We start from the raw sequence: 18,768 nt of genomic DNA on the forward strand, positions 1-18,768 counted from the left end.
CAGCGGCAGGTCTCCTCTGTCCTTTTAAAAAGAGCAACACTCCCAGCCTTCGTAAGAAAGCAAAATTTTACTCGTGGGCTTCAGTAGAATATGCTCCTTAAGGGAGCCTCTAAAATGAAGAAAGGGGAAAAGACTACCAATTTCCCTTCCTAAAAAATCCTACTGGTAAAGAAAGCCAGACCAGTTTGGGTGCCATGGCCCCTCAGTGTCATTACTTAGTCTGCTGTAAGTTGTGGCTTCCCAGAGGGTAAGTCACTGGTTAATGCATTTCACTTACTTTTCCTATAGAATTCTGTGATACTTGCCATGGCATAGAAAAAGCAGCTAAAATAGTTACGTCTGGCACTGGCCTCCTCTATGGTGCCCACTGTAAATGAAATGTTTTTGGCTTCTACCCACAGTCAGACAAATGTTTTTACCAGATAATGGTCTCTGGGCACTGGATTGCTTCCTTTAGAGAGTTTCTCCTACTGAAACATTCCATTTTCCATGCTCCTTCACCCCTGCTGGTTTTCACAGTTCAGCGTTTTTGACATTGTCCTTAAGTTGATAGCAGCAGGCAGTAATGTCATAATTAATAGAGTCAAAACTTTACTGCAGGTTCCAAAACAAGGAGATGTGACATGAAAATGAGGATAAAGAAATATCCTGGTGGGACTTTTCTGTTGATCACTGTACTCTCTTACATTTTTCTAAGCACAAGAATCCATTTAGCTTGTGTCACCTCTGCTAAATGATTACAACTTCAGGTATTCCGACTGAAAAAATTTCCATGCTGAGTATGTGAGACAGAAAATTACAAGCAAGCTGTGCTTCTATAATATATTGCTAATGCAGTCATTTTTAAAAAACTGTGCTAATATGGGGATCTTTTAAGTCAGCGTTAATACATTTCTTCACTCAGTGCTTATTAAGGAGCTGTTATGTACTAGGTGCAGGGATTCAAATGTGAGGAAGCCCCTCCCCTCAGGGAGTGCACAGTCTAGTGGGGGAGAAAAAAAAGTAATTAATGAATTAATGATACTCCCTGTGGAAAATGCTCTAAGGGAAGCATGCATAATGTGTCACTGGGTCAGAGAGAACCCTAACTTTCTCTGGGTGTGTGGGGTGTGGTGATAGGATGGGAGAAGATGGGGAGAAAGGCTGTGAAGAGGAGGCTGCTCTTGCACTGAATGTTGACGGTTGGGTGAAAAATCGTCAGAGGAACCAAGGGGAAGGGCAAATGCAAAGGTGTGGCTTTGATCGTGGCTTACTTGAAGGGCTGCGAGGCAGAGAGTCCAGCTGGACTGTAGGGTGCAACTGGAGAAGCTCCAAGAGGGAAAAACTGATTGTGAAGGGGTCGGCTGAGCTTCAGCTCTACACTTCATCCAGGCATGGGGAAGGCAGTCTGGGGGTTTAAGCTGGAGAGTGACATGACCACATTTGCATCTTAGAAAGAAAACCGAGGTGTGGGAAATGGATGGATGGGTTGGTGCAATACCTAGGCAAGAGGTAATGAGTGCCTGAAGGAAAGCAGTGGTGATGGAGTGGAAGAAAAGAGTGTACTTGAGAAATATCCAAAGTGTAAGACTGGCTGGTTCCATAGCCAACAGAGGAGAGGATACTGCGAGGGAGAGGGTAGGGTCTGGGTTGACTGTGTTTGCTCTTCTGTCTTTCCTCACTGGCATCAGTGGCTCCTTGTTACAATTGCTGCCTGCTGCCCTGCCACTAATTCTCCCCACATAGGTGACAGAGTAAAAGTGGTGTCTCATTTGAATGTACTGGTTATAGTCTTATCTTCTGGCGTTTGACCTTTGATGTAGAAGATGAGCTGTTTTTAAATATCTGGAGGACAATCGTGTTTGCACTTGAATTTTAAAATAACTCTGCAGTTTACAAAGCAGTTTTCCATTCGTCATGTCACTTGAGACTCATGTCAGTGCTCTGGTGGGTAAAGCAAGGGCTATGACTATTCACATGTTGCCAATGGGCAGCTGTGAGTGAGGGAGGTTAGGAGACTTGCCCAAACCCACACAGCTTCTGAGGAGCTGACCCAGGAATCCCATAACACCTTTCTCCATAACTTTACGGTACCCCACATCAGCTGAGACTTGGTTTTTAGTTTGGAGTGTCATATATTGCTTTTTATTTCCATTTTAATGCTTTTTTATCCAATTTGATTATGATTCTCATAAGGCTAGGAACTAGGTATTAGACTTCTTCTTCCTTCCACACATACTAACTACATAATCGATAACCATCACTGATAAGAGTGATTTCTTTTAAAACTAAAAAGATCTAGGAATTTGGGGCAGCATTTAAAGGCATCACTTAATTACTTCTGCTAAGGGAAAGGAGTGTGGATCAAAGAGTGCGAATCAGTACTGTGGAGCTGATAGGGACCCTGGAAAGGTAGTATAAGTTGCTGGTTAAAAAGATGGGCTTGGGCTTCCCTGGTGGCGCAGTGGTTGAGAGTCCGCCTGTCGATGCAGGGGACACGGGTTCGTGCCCCGGTCCAGGAAGATCCCACATGCCGCGGAGCGGCTGGGCCCGTGAGCCATGGCCGCTGAGCCTGTGCGTCCGGAGCCTGTGCTCCGCAATGGGAGAGGCCACAGCAGTGAGAGGCCCACGTACCGCAAAAAACAAACAAAAAACATGGGCTTTTGTGTCATGCAGATCTATGTTCTCAGTTTAGCTTCAGCATTTATGACCTAAGGCAAGTTATCTAACATTTCTATGCTTCGATTTCTTCATCTCAAACAGGGAAAGTGATTAAAACCATGTAGGATTGTTGCAAAGAAAGCACAAGAGAGCACGAGTGAACTCTTAGTCCAAGGTCTGGTACAGAGTAAATCTCTCAATACATGTTGGTAATCATTAGTATGTTAGTAACCCCGATGTCAACTCAAGCCATCATCCCATTCCCTCCTTGGAATTTCTGTGCCAACCTTGGGCTCTATTTGTGACTCTGTGAGTTCCTGCCCTACAGGGCTCTCAGTCTCATTGAAGTCTTGCCTCCATTTCTTCGAGACACACTACCTTGGATGTGGAACTTAGGCTGTTTTTCCTTGAATTCTAACCACACCCTCCCCCTCAAAAAATTAATGTACAGCAAATTATTACTGATGATTCCAAGGAATGGCAAGAAGTTTACATCACAGATTTCTAAGACAGACGACTTAAAATATAATGCTAGGCTTCCTTCTTTGTTTCACTAACTCTAGCTTCCTACCAGGTTGCCCAGCTGTGGCTCTGCCTCCCTCTTTGGCTGTCACAAACGACTAAAACAACAACAATAACGATGGTTCTTCCTACAGTTGACAGGGTGGGAGCGAACTCCACAGGTCTCTCCAACATCTATCCTCCAACTCAGTACCAAGCCACTCATGAATGGCCAAAGACTATGAATGATGGGTCCCTGCTCCAGGTCTCACTCTCCTCTCCCCTCCTCTAAAGTCTCTGTGAGGAGGAAGGAACCATATAGGGATTTATAGAAATTGATTTCTCCACTGAAATGAATTATGCCACCTCTTCCTTGTAAGGAAGAACAGGCCACAGCCAGTTTTAGTTTCAGATACATGCTTTTCCCTTAGTAACATATTATTATTGTACATTCTGGTGATGGATGCAGCCTGCTTAACAAGATATTAAAAGATGATATTGAGGGCTTCCCTGGTGGCGCAGTGGTTGGGAGTCCGCCTGCCGATGCGGGGGACGCGGATTCGCGTCCCCGTCCGGGAGGATCCTGCATGCTGCGGAGCGGCTGGGCCCGTGAGCCATGGCCACTGAGCCTGTGCGTCCGGAGCCTGTGCTCTGCAGCGGGAGAGGCCACAACAGTGAGAGGCCTGCGTACAGCAAAAAAAAAAAAATAGTGGCAATTGTCATCATTTAAAAAAAAAAAAAGATGATATTGAATGGCTTGGGCTTTTTTTAAGATAGCTCTTCGTTTGATCAACACCTTCACTCCCATCCCAGAACTTGCCATCTGCACTGACTGTAACATTGCACAACTCCTCAGGTGATAACTTAAAAAGGAGTTGGGTTTGCATGAGATGCAAGAAACTCCTCGCAAAGCAATGCCATAATTTTCATTCAGATAAACCACCTCTTAAATAGCTAATTTTTCCTCAGCCTGTGGAATAACAACGTGTCTTACAATTACATAGTATCTATAAATTACGGCAATGTTTCCAAGTTACCTCTACCATTTGAAATAAAGGACGTCTTGTTATTCTGGGATAAGGAACTAATGTGTTTGTCTTTGTGCCAAAGAAAATGAGGCAATCTCAAATTCATGCAGGTCTAGAGATCTGGTTCTTAAAAAGGCGAATCCCTGAACTCACAATAAATAAAAAGTTCAGTTAGAAATTTGAAGTATGCCTTTCATTTCATAGGAACTCTTTTTAGATTTTTTTCCAGTAACTCAGCTCATTCACTATCTTGTGACTGAAGATTTTAATACAATCTGCTTAAGAGGAAAGGATGATACACGCTGTTACTTTCCAATACATGAAGTCAGCTCCCTAACTAAACTGTCTTTTCTGACAAGCAGTCAGAAATGTTGATATGAACCCAATCAAGTTATGTGACTTTACATCCGGGCTTTTTAACTGACACTTTGATGGAGCATAATAGATAGTTCCACTCAAGAATCTTGCTTTGTATCTCTAATCTGTCATCATTTTGATTTGGTAATATACATAATGTCTCTGGTTTCAATTTCATTCCTCTTTCAATTTACATTTGAAGATTAGACGTGTGAATTCACATATCCCTTCAATTTAGAAAGAGAATGAGTCTTTAGAATGATTAGACAGAAGACTAAAATTTTCACTCAATTTTCCAAACTTAACTGGTATATTAAGAAAAAAATCTTAACATCTAAATAAATTAGTGTTGGATTCAGAATTCTTTATTTTGACTTCTGAATAACATTTGTTTTCCCCTGCAATACTTGCTATTAATAGAATAAAATTTCAGCACTAGTTTGTTGTACAATAGTAACATAGGCAACTTGGTTTTGCCTGCCTAGAATCTTTTCCCTCATCTTCTGAGACAAAACCCACGTTCTTCTTCAGAAACCAGCCCTCCCACGTTGTCAGTCTAGGCGATTGGGGTAGGTGAACTCCTCCTGTTGCCAGCGCAGGGTATGTGAGGAGACCCGCCCAATCAGAGCACTGTATCTCTCAAGGATGGGCAGAGCCAAGAGATGCAGAAAGAGAGAGCATTAATTATGTGAGCCTGGATCCAGCTGGGCCAGAATTCGTCCATCTTGGGAGCCCCTGATTATGTAAGCTAAGTTAGCTTCACTTAGGTTTCCCGTTACTTAAAATAGATAAAGTCCTGACTATAAGGAGTAGCTTCCGATTATATTTGGCAACATCTCAAGAAAGATGTCCCTTTAGTTTATCTCTATTTTGCCAATAAGTGAGTCCTTGAAGCTAGTTATAAGTCATTTACAGTGGTAATTTCAAAGGTGACACAAAGAAGCACATTCGAGGACTTATTGTTTCTGCTTCTGGAGTGGTAGGTGGCTTTTACTCACATGTTGCCCTCCGGGAATCTTATACATAAATAAAAGTTTCTATTACCAAAACTGTTTCTGAAATCTGGGTTTGCATTTCATTTATTTTCCGAGACTTTGCTTCCTGTTTCTAAGCTTTCTATGTATTGTTTCAACATCTCACAAGAGAGAGAGAAACTGGAGAGTATGAGATGGGTCTCTTTAGTGGGGAAGCAACACTTTCAAGAAACCTTGCCTTTCTGTGCTGCATCACAATTTACATTTCTGTCTAATATTTTCTGTTCTCATTCTTATGTAAGATTTTATGTAAGAATTTCTTTGATTACTAAGACATACAAATTGAGCCGCTTTTAGCTATAAGAGGAAAACTCCAACTCAAACAGCTTAATTAAAAAAAATTATTATTTTACATAGCAAGAAGGCTAAGCAGGAATGGCGTCATAGCTAGTTAATTCAACAGCCAACTGGTGGATTCCTTCTCTCTTTTTGCTTTGCCATCTTCAGTAGGGTTCCTCATTTAGCAAGCTGGCTACGGCAATGCTGGGCATTCTTGCACAGATAATAATGTCTAGGGAAAGAAGACCTGTTTCTTCTCCTGTGTCTCTTTTCATCAAAAATGAAATCAGATCCCACTGGCTAGAAGCGTATCATATGATCAGGCCTAAACCAATTTCTGACAAAGGAAATGGAGATATACTATTGGCTTATTCCTCTCCCCTGGATTTGAGGATGGGACAAGCCTCCCCCTACCTAAAAGGATGGCCATGCGAAAGCAAAGGAATATCTGAGGATGGCATTGGGAAGTAACCAAAGAGTTCTGCCCAGGATCAGTGTCATGAATGTATATCCTGGACAGCAGCACAGAGACCAGCCCCAGAAGGGCCCTGTTCTTAGTTTAATCCTCTGCTGTCATGAATTTCTTGATACAGTTTGAACAAGGGGCCCTGAAAATTATGTAGCATGTTTTAGCTGTGGTAACTCAAATAGCTATGCCAGGGGCTCGGTAGAGTGTCTTCTTCATCTTTTTCTTTTCCTTCTCTCCTTGGAGGAATGTGAAATAAAATTTTGCTGTGTAGAGGTGAAGCAAAATTAGGCAAAAGAAGGTGGAAGACAGTAGCTATGAATGTAAGGAGGAAGCTGTCAGTAGAGATGTGAGCAATCAGAAAGAGTAAAGAAGGGGTGGAAGATGGAATGTAGAATACAGGAAAAGACAAAAAGAAGTATACCCTGAGGATGGGCCAGAACAGGTCAACACAGCTCATTCTCAGGGGCCTTATTACCAAGGGAGGGTGCGTTCTGCAGGAATTGGTCAAGGCAAAATGTTGCGATTAACTTTATAGCTTTTTAATAATCCTCATATTTGTTTATAATTATTTCTGTTTATTTTAAATCTCTCTTTTAATGTTTGCTTTCTTTTTCATGTTATTCCTTTTTCTTTCTGTCTCTAAGTTTTTCTGCTCGAGGGCTGCTTCCTTCACATCAGTTATTGTCTCTTTCCCCTTTTCAAGAACAGTTTCTGCTGTTAGGTAAAAAGGGGCCTGCCTCCCCTGCATGTGCAAAGGCCTGGTGAGAACATGGGACTTGAGCTAATAAAACCCTCTGACCTAACACAGGAATGCAGCACATGTATCCATGCAGCTGTTCGTGTGGTTGACTTCCACTCCCAACCCCCCTTTTAGGAGTGGGCCCATGGTGTAAGCCTGGCCTATTGGTAAAGCCCAGTGCCCTGGACTCAGAGGGCTTTTCAGGAATGGACACTTTATTTCACCACTGTGTTAAATAAAACGTAGCTCCAGGATATCTGCCAGAACAATTGGGAAAGAGGTGCCCACTATTTGTTGGAGTTCATGGACTGATAGGATGTAAGCCTAGAGCTGCTGGCTGCCACTTTTCTCATGACTTGTTCAGAAACTGGGAGTGAAGTTATTAGCATAGAGATAAGCAGAGCTGAGAAGTGGAGGCAGACAGATTTCTAATGACAGTATCTGAGCATTTGGGTTCAGATGAGCTTGAACTCTCACCAAGACTTTCAATTATGAGGACCAGCAAATTCCCTTTTTGGTTTAATTCAGTTTGGTTTAATCCAGTCACTTTTAATCTAAAGAGATCTGACTCATACATATCACTACCACCAGAACATATAACTGTGTAAATATTTTCAGCCACTTTTAAGGAAGAGATGTGTTTTGAAGGAGATTTCATTTACTATCTTTCCAACTGTTTAATATCTACTTAGAAAAATAAGGGACAGTAAGTGTGACCTGCCCTTGCACATGTGCCCTCTGACTGGCTAGGTCCAATCAGGCCAGTGGATTCAGCCAATCAGAACTGAGCAGCATGTGGGCGTCAGTTGCTGGGAGGAGAGGACTGTTTGCCTTCACACCTCACAGAGACAGTGCACTGGAAATTTATGTGGCCCTAGGTAACTAACATAGATCAATTGAAAGGTGACTAAGTCCAAAGTCAGCTTATACCCATGGCAGAAATGTCTTCAAGCCATGGAGAAAATGAAAAAGACAGATTTTAAATCAGATTATGAAAAACTATGAAAAAATATAGATAGATAGATAGATGAGGAGGCAACCTTAGAAAACGTCGTTACTCCCTATAGGGCTTTCACATGGCCCTCAATTTCACCCACTCTGGAGTTCCATTAGCCTTCTTCTTCTTCTTATCTTCTTGTTCTTATTATAGTAGAAATAAGAATAAAAAGACAGACATAAAAATTGTTGTTGTTGTTAATCACCATTGAGACTAAAGTCTGTTTTCTGGTAATTAGCCCCACTTGCTACAGAGAGTTTTTGAAGAATAAATATACTTATATAAATTGTGCCTATTATGTTAACATCACCAAAACCTCAAAAATTCATTATTTCAAAGGTATAGTGACTCCTAAATTTAAGAAGCAAAGCATCTTTGCGCATTTTAAAAACTAAAATCCAGTGTATAAAAACTCATTCTTTTTTCTTTCTTTCACAGACAAACTCCTCAAAAGTTGCTCTACACTTAGTCACCATGTCTTCACTTTACTGCCCTGCTTCTAGCCAGCTTATACACATGAACATATCAAGAAGATACGGCAGAAGTGAAGTAAAGAGGATGTTGGACTTACCTATTAAGCCTTTTTTCTCCTGGGTAATAGGCGCCATCGAATGGCTGACAGTAAAGGGCTATTGTGATAGGATTAAACATACTCTACACACACACACACACACACACACACACACACACACACTCCAGACCATAAAGAAGAGTCAGAACCACTCGCCCCCAGCCCAGAGCTCTCGGCAACCCCCCAGCTTCTCTCCCTGGGCTGCAATCTGCTTTCCCTCTAACCCTGTCTACCCAGCCTCACACCCTTGGTCTGCAGTCCCAACTTGAACCCCTTGGAACTTGGCTTCTCCAGGGCTCAAAACTTGGCTCTTCTCAAACAACTAGAATCTGATTCCCTTCACCCTACCACCTCCCCTACACATGAGCTCTTTTTCTGCTTTGAGGAGAAAATTCTGCCCTTAAACTTTAGGGTAAAGAACCCACTCCAGACAACACACAGAACAGGGTGGGGAGTATCTGGAGATGGCTAATGGTGAGGGGGCAGGATCTGAATCTCACTTTGAATTGACTTCTCCAGCACTCTAGCAAAGGCCACAAGGCCTTCTACTTGTTAAATGCAGTGAAAATCTTTCAGAACTTAATCATACTGGATTTCTCTGGACCTTCTGACATTGCTGACAACCCTTCCTTCCTAAAACATTCTTCTCCTTCGGCACGTTTCCCCCTTAGGCCTCTAAGACACACCTTCTTTTGCTGAGCTTTCTTTTTCTCCAGCCATTCTTTCCTACTCATACTCCTCTTCTCTTTGTTTCCCCGATCCTCAGGAGTCATCTTATCCATTCCCATGGCTTTGACCTACAGCCTACATGCCAATGGTGTTCAAACCTTTATCTCCACCCTGTTCTTCCTCCTGGGTTCCAGTCCTATGTATCCAACACCTATACTGAACAACCCTACCTAGTTAGTCACAGATAGCTCCAGGATGTCAAAGACAGAACTCATCATCTTTACTCCTTAGTTCCATTCCACTTCCTCTGCACCCAAGCTACCCCACGTCCTGCATTCCTTAGTTTAGTAAATGGCACCGCGATTCATCAAGAGTGCAAAACAAGAAACTGTGAGTCTCACCAAAGTCTATGTTCTATCAACTCAACCTCCCAAATAACTCTCCATCTCTTCCCCCATATTAGGCTCTCACTTTCCTTGCCTTAACTACTATAATTACTCTGTAGTGGGATTCTATGTCTCTAGTCACTTTTCCCTCTAATTCTTCACCTGATGGCTCTCAGTGTTATCTTAATAAAACAAAATCTTATCACATTATTGCCTTCCTGCAAGCCATGTGATGATACCCTATCAATCACCCACAAGAAAAAATGTTTTAATAGGAAAGTTCAGCACCATCTTTATTTCACTTCTGCCATATCTCCTTGACAACCTCATTTAGACACACTTAGAGACTATTTTTCCCCTAGTTCTCTTCTTTTATTCAAGACTTTAAGACTACATACCCTAAAAGAAATTAATTTGTGTTTGATTTCTCAATATTGCCATTTCATTTCCCTTCTATAGATTAACGCATACTTCCCTTTGTACATCACCATATGTTGTGGCATGAGGGATACAAAGATATCCCACAGAATACCCCTAGCAGGACCCTGTATTATAACAGTGCTGGTCAGGCAATGGTTAACATGTAACTTATTATTTCATACAAGTAATAAAATATAATTATCTTCAGAATTATAAAATTTCATCTCCTCCTACTCCTCCCCTTCACTCTATGCTTTCCAAAATAATTCACCTCAGTTTTTTTTTAATATAAAGACTGCTGACCATAATTGACTGTGATTTGATTTACAGAAATCTAATATGTGTATAACTTTTGGGGAAAATATTTGCATAGAGCTGAGCATACTACACAAATGTGTATTAACTTTTAGATTTCTCTTTGCCAAGTACTATATGTTCTGCAAGCAGAAATAATACAAAAGTTTTGTGTTTAAGATTAGCCCACCATGCTAACTAAAAAAAATTAGAGCCAATAAAGTTGCCCATTGGAAAGCAACTAAAGAGAGCTTAAGGAGGGCTTCCTGAAGGAAGGGGTTTCCTGGGCTCTCTTTGCAGAAGAAATCATTGCTTGTTCTCCATTGCCTTTTCTCCAGAAATCATTGCCTGTTCTCCATTGCCTGTTCTCTCTTGGAACAGAGACATCTGTGTCCAAGTCAAAGAGTGAGGAACATTTCCTAAGACAAGCCCAATATCATATCTAATATGATCCACATCCTTCTGAGACTCTGAATGGAGAGAAGACAGAGATGACAAGGAAGTTTTCACCCCCTGAACTGTAATCCAAATGGCATCTCCATCCACAGAGAGGCACTCACACAAACAGACATGTTTATAGTTCATTCCACTCCATCCACTGGCACAGAATAGAGCACATAATGCAGTAGTTTTATCAAGAGGTTCTAATGAAAGAAATTACATGCTGAACATCCCTGAATTCCTGTGAATGGAGTAATGGTGCCAATGAATAAGAAGTCTCTAGAATTATAATAAATGGTGAAAGACTGAGACATTCTGTAAATGAGAACATATGTAAATTTTAAAAGATACTTAAACTAAGGTATCTTGATTTTTAAAATTTGAAGAGGAGCATTGTTTGTCCAAACATAGAAGTAATGTGCTTTATATCCAAGTGATTTTGGCAATTAACTTGTAAAATCTGGTCTAATTATTCTTCTCCTTTTCTTGGATTAAGATGGGCTTTTAATTTGTTCTCTTTTTAAAAGAATATGCTACAGAAGAGACTTTATTTTTCACATAAAATAGCCTATTTTTTATTTGTGGGTTATTGGGATTGAATCAAAGTTGATGTTTTAGTGAAAAACTTGAATATATTCATTAATTCATTTAAAGTGTTATTGTTCAATTTATAGTGGTAACTATTAAAATATGGCAGTTATGTTTTATTGAAAGAAAAAAATAACAACAATAAAAAATAAACAAGGCAATCTTTGAGAGTCATAAGTGCCCTAAAGGAAATAAATAAGATGGTATGAAAATACATACTAATAATAGTTAACATTTATTGAATACTTATTATGTGCCAGCATATTACATTCTTTACATGTAATCCTGTAATGTAGGTACTATTATTATCCCTATTTTATGGATGAAGAAACTGAGGTACATGGAGCTTAAGTGATTTATCCAAAGTCACACAGCTACAAAGTAACAGAGTAAGGATTTGAAGTGAAGCAGATTCCTGTGTAATGGTGGGCTATAATAGTTGAATCAATTGTCCTGCTGAAAACAACCAAAACACTTAAAAGAAACTTCTTCTTAATGTCATGAAAAAGATAAGACAGTTTTTAAAAAGGCCAAAAGTGAGGGGAAAATGAGAACTCTGGAAGGTAATGGATACAGAAGGGAAGTGAGAATTGAAACTGTTTTTGACTTAAAGGCACTTCCCGATCTGGGTAGATCAGAAGCTTTGTTTTGATGGCCTTGTTGGACAAGGGAGATGACCTGGTGGAGAATCTAGTAGAAGACCCTCCTTTCAATAGACTGAGAATCCTCCTCCAAAGGGCTGCACATTCAGGATAGGCATGAATCAGAAGGGAAACAGCCCAGAAGATAACTTAAAGCCTCTGATTTAATTGCTATCTCTAGACTTAGGCTTATGGTTTAAGGTAGTAACGCCCCAGAAGCCTAGCAAAAACAGGAAAAAAAAAATCTCTCTGGAACTGAGTACCTTCATCTGTGGGTCTCAAATTGTTTCCACAGATAATTTTCAAATACAGTGTTCTACACACAAAGAAAACCAGGAATATAAGGAAACTAGACTTGCGACCCCAAAAGACTTCAGAGGGAGACAGTAAAAGAACTATGCTGACTTTGTTGAAACAAATAAAAGATAAGCTTGAAGACAACAGTAGGAAATAGAAAACTATAAAGTGGCTGCTTTGTAAAGGAGGAATTTAAGATGGAAAATGATAGAGACCACAATTAAAAGGCCATTGTAATAGTTTGCACAAAGGATATTATTTAAAGAATATTAATGTATAAATAGGTATCAACCAGAACAATGGATTTGTCTTGGCCACATGTCAACACTATATTCAAAGTATAGATAAAGTTATAAAAATGTCTATCAAATCTGTGGATAATGTGCAGTTAGGAACAAAGGAGACTACTTTAGGTGATAAATTAGTAGGAAGACATCAGGAAGACATCAACTTCTTGGTGTGAACAAATAAAATAAACTGAAATTAAGCAGGGTAAACATAACATAGGAATGACAGGACTTAGTATAGCTCACATAAGGGAAAAAACCAGAGATTTTCTCTGACAGTGAGCCCAAGATGAGTGAACAATGATTTCAACAGTGGGCTCATTAATTACTCTAAATGATAGTACCGCATTTCTTTGTACTACTTAAAACAAACCTTAAAGTTAAGGTCATTTATGGGCACCTTGCTAAGAAAAGGGGGACAAAGATGATGAGAGAGGGCACAAAACCACATCATATTAGGAATTTTGGAAGAACTGGTAATATTTAACATTGATAATTCAATTTGATTTCACTAATATTTGTTGAACATTTCCTTTATGCCAGAGATTGTTATAGGCAAAGGAAATACAGAAATATACATGACTGGTTCCCAGTCTCAGAATATTCATAGTTTCATTACAGTGTAAACAAGAATAGAAGATTAGAAATAAAAATAATAACTGTCTTAAAATAATTTAAGGTTTATGATGTGGAATAAAAAATGGCTATGACACCTAGGTAAGATTCAGGACCTGTGAATAACATATAACCTATTAAAGTGAACTATTTCCTAAAAATTATAATTTCCTGAAGATGGAATGGACTACTTTTCCATCTTCACTACCTTTTAGAGTGGTGAGTTTTATGTCATCTATGCCATTTAAACATAAGCTAGACATGTACTTGGGGAAGATTCACATTAGACTGTTGGACTGTGTGTATATACACACTACTATATATAGAACAGATAACTAATAAGAAGCTACTGAATAGCACAGGGAACTCTATTCAGTGTTCTGTAATAACCCATATGGCAATCTAAAAAAGAATCTAGAAAAGAGATTTTTTAGAATCTAAAGAAGAGTGGATATATGTGTATGTATAACTGACTCACTTTGCTGTGTGGCAGAAACTAACGCAACATTGTAAATCAAGTATACGCCAATAAAATAATTAATTAAAAAAAGAAGGTTGGACCGTGTGAACTTAAAAAAGTTCTTCCCACCCTGAGAATCTGTTATTCAATGTGTATTAGTTATCTACTACTGACTAACAAATTACCACAAGTTTAGTGGCTTAAAACAGTACACATTTATTATTTCACAGTTTCTGTACGTCAGGAATCCAAGGATGGCTCAGCTGGGTTCTCGGCTTCTCAGTATCTCACAAGGTTGCAGTTAAGTTTTGGCCAGGGCTGGAAGATTTGACTGGGGAAGGATCTAGTTGTTTCAGTTCTTCAAAGGCTATTGGACTGAGGGCTGTTGGCCATAAGTCACCCTCATTTCCTTAGCATGGGGGCCTCTCCAATATGGGAACTTGTGTTATCATAGTCTGTAAGGGAGAGAGTCTGTTAACAAGATAGGAGTTACTATCTTGTGTAACCTAGTCATTGACGTGACATTCCATCATCTTTGCCCTATTCTGTTGGTTAGAAACAAGACGTAGGTCCTTCTCACATTCTAGATGAGGGGATTACACGAAGGCATGACTACCAGGAGGCCAAGTCAGAAACTACCTGTGTCACGCTATGAATAAATAAAAGAGGTGTGTTTGGAGTCTTTAGGAGATAGGAAAGTCTGGGGGAATCAGAGAGTGGGTTATCTAGTAAAGAATAAAGGGATTGAGAAAGAGAGGTTAAAAACTCAGCCAGAATTTAGCAATCTCTGATAAAAAGTTCTTTAGGACAAAATCTGTTACGTTGGAAACTTTGCTCTGACAGAGTTATAACCAATACCAAAATCTGACAAGTGTATCACTAAAAGGAAAACTACACTCCATTCATAAACATGTAAAATCTTAATACCAGCAAAGAGATTAATCAGTATAATAAAAGAACTCTAACCACAATCAAGTACAGTTCTTTCCAGGCATGCAAAGAAGGTTCAATATTAGAAAATCTATTAAGATAATCAATCCTTTGTTTCAAAGAAGAAAAACTCCAATCCATGATCATCTTCACATATGCAAAAAAAGGTGGGGGGTGGCATTTAATAACACGAAATAGTCACTCCTGAATAAAAAGTCTTGATAAAATGGGAATAAAAAAGTTTTTCTTTAATAAATGTTTTAAAGTGTTAGAAGAACAGTAGCTAGTATGGTAGATTGGTCACCTGACAGTCCCCATTAACAGCCTCCTGGTATTCATGCCTTTTTAATGTGAGTTTGCCTCTCCTCCCATCAAGAAGTAGCATCTGTCTCCCACGTCTTGAACTTAAGTTGGCCTTATTACTTGCTTATTACTTACTTAGGCTAACAGAATATGGCAGAAGTGAACCTGTGTCAGTTTTAAGCCTAGTTCCCAAGAACCCTAGCATGCTTCCACTTTCTGTCTTGGACAGAAAATAGCACAGACTCTGGCTAGCCTCCTGCAGGATGAGAAATCACGTGGGGCAGAGGGAAGAGGTGCCAGCCAAGCCTTGGAAGCAGACTTACCTCTCCCTCAAATGGTTGCATGCAGACACATAAGGGAGCACAGGATATACCAGACTAAATTACCAACTTGACTTGCAGGATCATGAACTAAATAAATGGTTGTTTGAAATAATTGTTTTGAGGTTGTTTGTTATGCAACAATAGCAACTGATACAGCTAGCAAGTCCATGAAAATCCTCGATTGATTTTCTTGGTTTTGGAAATGATAATGTCTGGCTACTTCATCCCTCCATTCAAAAGAATGGAAGGAAGGAAGAAGGCAGGGAGGAAAGGATGGAGGGAGAAGAAGGGAGTTCAGGTTACATCCAATTCACTATTAGATTTCTGTATGGTGACAACGGGAAACGTAATGAAGTGCTTAATCTGTATGAATAAGAGCTTTTATTATTGTTTTTAGATCAGACCTAGGACAGTGATACTTGGCCCCTCATCTCATGATGAAATTATCTCTAAGAACGCCTTGGTGCATTTAAAGGAGAATCGGCTTGGATGAGAATTTTAGCTAGGTTATGCCTTTTTCCCTTACTCAGAGCTTGAAGTGCAGAGACATGATTATTACTCAGGCTTCTTATTCATGTTTTGCTTTTGCCAAGATGATTACTATAAGCTACAACACTTCAAATCACAGTGGAGACATAGAATTTCTAGAGGCATAATATTACCTTATGTTTTGGTTCAAAATCCATCTACTTTTCAACATGTTCTAACGGCAGTTGAGCACTTTCCCCCCTTGTTGTGCAATTAAAATGGAGTCCTTATATTTCCATTTCCTTTTGGAAAATTTCCAGCAAATTATGGAGTTGGAAGGATGGTTTGGGGGACACTTTCTCCTTACTACTCAATGCTTTTCGTTTTTATTACATGTTACTAATTGCTCTGCATTAAATACTACTACTTTTCCTTTCACGGTGCTCTGCAGGATTGGCTACAACGTAAAATATAACTGAGATATTCAAGGTTATCTTTTGAGGATAGATAGTCATTCTATTATGTGCCATAAAAATTAGATCTCTAGTTTAGATTACACAAAGCAATGTGAATCTGAGAGGATAAATAGTCTGTTAAACAGCCAAAGTCATGGTTAAGTAATCACTGGGAGCTCTAGACAATTCTTGATGAAGAAGCGATGGGCCTCGGGGATTCTTCATAATTCCCCATGATGTCCTTGAATCCAAGATAAAAAGTGAAGGATGTGAGTAATTTAAGTTGGTTTAGAATCTCTAGAACTGAGATTTCCCTCTAAACTTGATCCCAACTCTTGAGTCAAATCTTATAAATGAGTGAACCAAATAGTCCTCAGGAGTAAACAGCCTTCCCTCTTTGTTTTTTTCTCTGAAGATCTATTACCTGAGCGTAAGAGGGCTCTCCTGGCATAAAAGCTTTAAAATTCTATCACTGCTTAGTACTCCTCCCATCTCAGGTCTTCTCTTTTTGCTTCAATCTTGTCCTGCTATTTCTCTTATAGATATTTATGGAGCAACTAGCATGATTACAGCACTAAGCCGTATGATAAAGAGGTTATGGTCTTCCCTCAGGAAGAGAGATATTGAAGTTATTCTTTGAAAGACACTACTTTAAAAGGTATTGTTACCTCTATCATCGTCAGGAAAGCTTTTTGGCATCCTTTCTTTAAGGAGTGCATTCACAATTCCTCCCCTTTAATAATTAAGAGAATTATGCTTTGGCATCAAGTTCCAACCTCACTTTTCCGGCTTAAGAAAATGAATGCACTCTAGCCAATAAACTAAATTCTGATTTTACAAAGTACATGCTTAATTGCTTGGCAATCAGTGGCTGAGCTCTGGCAGGTTCAGATAGTGAGCTGGGAGGACACTGAAGGTGCAAAAGAGCTCTAAAGGCACTTATCTTTCCATTGCCATCACTGGAACGCACAATTGTGCTTGGTCAAAAGCAGTACTACTGTTAACCCCATGGAATAGAGGAGTCTGCTTCAGGCAAATTCTTTTCACATCTATCACCTCATCACTTTGTTTTTTGTTTGTTTCATTTTGTTACAGATACACTCCCCAAATAGCCTGCAAATTGGGAATCATTTCACTAGCAAGAGGGTTGTGTGGAAAATGTAACATGGTGTGAAAAAATTATCAACCTCTGGGACTAGATTTTGTGACAATGATCCAGTTCCTCTTAATCATGCAACACTCACACCCAATCAGACATCAACTCCTGTCAAGCTCACCTCCGTAAGTTCTCCCATTTCTCTCCAGTCTACAACCACAACCCTAATTCACTTCCTGTCCTCTGTTCCTTGGCTTTGGGCTCTGATTTGGTCCCCCCAGTTCCTGTCTTTCCCTTCCCTGTCCATTCTGATTTTAATCATCTGGAGGCCCACTCCAATTTTGTCACTGACATGTTTAAAATTCTTTGCTTGTTCTCCATTACCTACAGGATAAAATTCACACCTGTTCTGAGGCATTCACAGCACTCCTCCGTCTTGACATAACGCCTCTTTCCCACTTTCCTCAGCTCTCTCCTCCCTCACACACTCTGCTTCTCTCCTGTGGCAGAGGCAAATTGATCTGCTCACTCTGTCCTATACCCACTCTTCTTTTTCCTGCCCTTCTGCCTCTGAACGTTCAGTTCCCTTTAACTGAAATATCTTCCTTAATATCGCTTCTAGTGTAAATGCTATCTTTCCTTCTCAGGTCAAATCAGATGCTGCCTTATTCACAAAATCTCCCTAATATCCCCATGTAAATGGAATTGATCTATCCCATTTCCCCAGCTTGAATGGAAGAAAGAACTGTTTTCCCTTTCATTTTCACATAAATCACTCAGAGGCTCTATCTTACAGAATATCCTTCCCATTGGACAGTTGTCCCTTCATGGTAACTCCAGTACCCCCAGGCATGCTTTCTCAGTCCCCGTGGGCAATATTAATTGCTCTCATCTCCAGCGGGGCAGAAAAACAGAAAACCTATCCCATCAGCCAAGAGGCCCTTTCCTGTCACTCTTGTTGCTCTCATTATCACATTACATTGTTGGGAAAACACCAAGAATCTGGTTATACCTGTGCCACACTTCATGTCCATTATTTGAGGATCCTTCGTCATCTTGGACATGTACTACAATCAAAATCTGGCAACCAGTCAGCTGGTGCAACCCCTGTCCTCTGAAGAAATTCCCTTGGGCCACCTAGGATTACACGACTTTGTTGCTCTGACCGTCATTTTCTCCAAATGAGGGGCAGAAGGAAAAGCCTCTCTACTTGCAGGCACGCACATCTGGTTTCAACCCCTACCACTCAGAATGTTGCTGTACTTTGCTTACTTGGTTCCTCAAGCCTACAACATGTACCCCTAGAGCCTTTGCCCAAGGTAGTGTGGGCAGTGCCAGAACAGCCTGTTCTTGAGGGACTTCCATCTCAGCCCCACGATCTAGCTGGAGTCCTCCATCCCATGCCACCCTGTGCTTTGCTGCCTGACTTTCATCTCATTACCACGACCAAAGCTTCACATCACTATCCATTCAGGTACAT

This window comes from Leucopleurus acutus (genome assembly GCF_964270905.1).
Source record: "Leucopleurus acutus genome assembly, chromosome: 4".
In the NCBI taxonomy this organism is placed as follows: Eukaryota; Metazoa; Chordata; class Mammalia; order Artiodactyla; family Delphinidae; genus Leucopleurus; species Leucopleurus acutus.